At 35.9% G+C, this 1,099-nt stretch overlaps 1 protein-coding gene across 1 annotated transcript in view; it reads left to right on the top strand.

Moving 5' to 3' along the window:
- Nucleotides 1-1,099, top strand: part of atp6v1ba (ATPase, H+ transporting, lysosomal, V1 subunit B, member a) — a 26,278-nt gene that overhangs the window by 1,051 nt on the left and 24,128 nt on the right. The window lies entirely within an intron of this gene.

The following is a 1,099-nucleotide window of genomic DNA, read 5'->3' as shown; positions in this document are numbered from 1 at the left end:
TTATTAGAAGGTTTAAAGAATATTATAATTATAGTTATGAGAAAACGAGTTAACTAAAGGTAGTCATATAAACAGATTTTGTCTCTTTATTTTGGGGTTGCACTCTGAAAGACATGCTGCGTTATTAATATTTGAGTCTCGTAAATATTAAAGAAACTAATTTTACAAAACACGCATCAGATTCCAGCATTTCATCATTTATGAAAACAACAGCAAGGCCAAAATTAAAAAAAAAAATTGGAGTGAAAGCCCTTGTTCTTTGTACGTGTGAGAGCAATGTGAGATGTAATACACACCACCGTGTTTGGAGAAAAACGAACACAACCTGTCAGCACAAACAGCCCATCCCATTTGTCAAGCACGGTGGTGGAAGTGTGCTGATTTAGGCTTGTTTTGGAATCACAAAACCAGAGGCACCTTGCAGACATTTGCTCCATGTGTGACATTGATAAAGTCATACAGAAAACAACTACTGAGAGTTATATCTACTAAAACTGGTTCTGTGAGCTACTGAATCATAGACTTAGTTGACCACACATGACTTTTCTATTTTTGGCTGTGTTTTGTTTCATATATAATGTCATGGGAGGATCTTTTGTCAACTTGTGCACTTGAGGAAAATTTTGAATAGTTTTTCTACCAGGTAAAGATCCCAATTTTTTTTATATCTGAAATGTCAAACTCTAAAATGAAAAGTTGGTGGGATTCATTTTCCCACTGACACTGTGGTAACATGTTACTCAAGTCTAAACTAGGGCTTTGTATTGGCAAGAGTTTGGCGATATGATACATATCATAACAGAGGGGTCACGATACGATATATCCCGATATATTGCGATACTGTAAGCAAGGCAATATACTGCGATATATTGCGATTTTTTTTGTCCAAAAATTCTATTAAATAAAAACCTCTTACTGAAAAAAAAAGAAAAGAAAAGTTAATGTTTACGTACAATGCTAATGCGACCCTTACTCTCTGGCACTCAGGAGGTAGAGGAGCCAAGTGGCTGGCTCACTGCTGCCAACTAGTGGTCAGAGGCTGAACTACAACATAAAAATGAACGGTTGGCAAGAAGGTTGACATTTTAAACCTTAATAA

The sequence above is a fragment of the Austrofundulus limnaeus genome, unplaced genomic scaffold, assembly GCF_001266775.1.
Source record: "Austrofundulus limnaeus strain Quisiro unplaced genomic scaffold, Austrofundulus_limnaeus-1.0 Scaffold0, whole genome shotgun sequence".
In the NCBI taxonomy this organism is placed as follows: domain Eukaryota; kingdom Metazoa; phylum Chordata; class Actinopteri; order Cyprinodontiformes; family Rivulidae; genus Austrofundulus; species Austrofundulus limnaeus.
The sequence above is the reverse complement of the archived record's forward strand: the minus strand, read 5'-3'. Positions and strand labels throughout refer to the sequence as shown.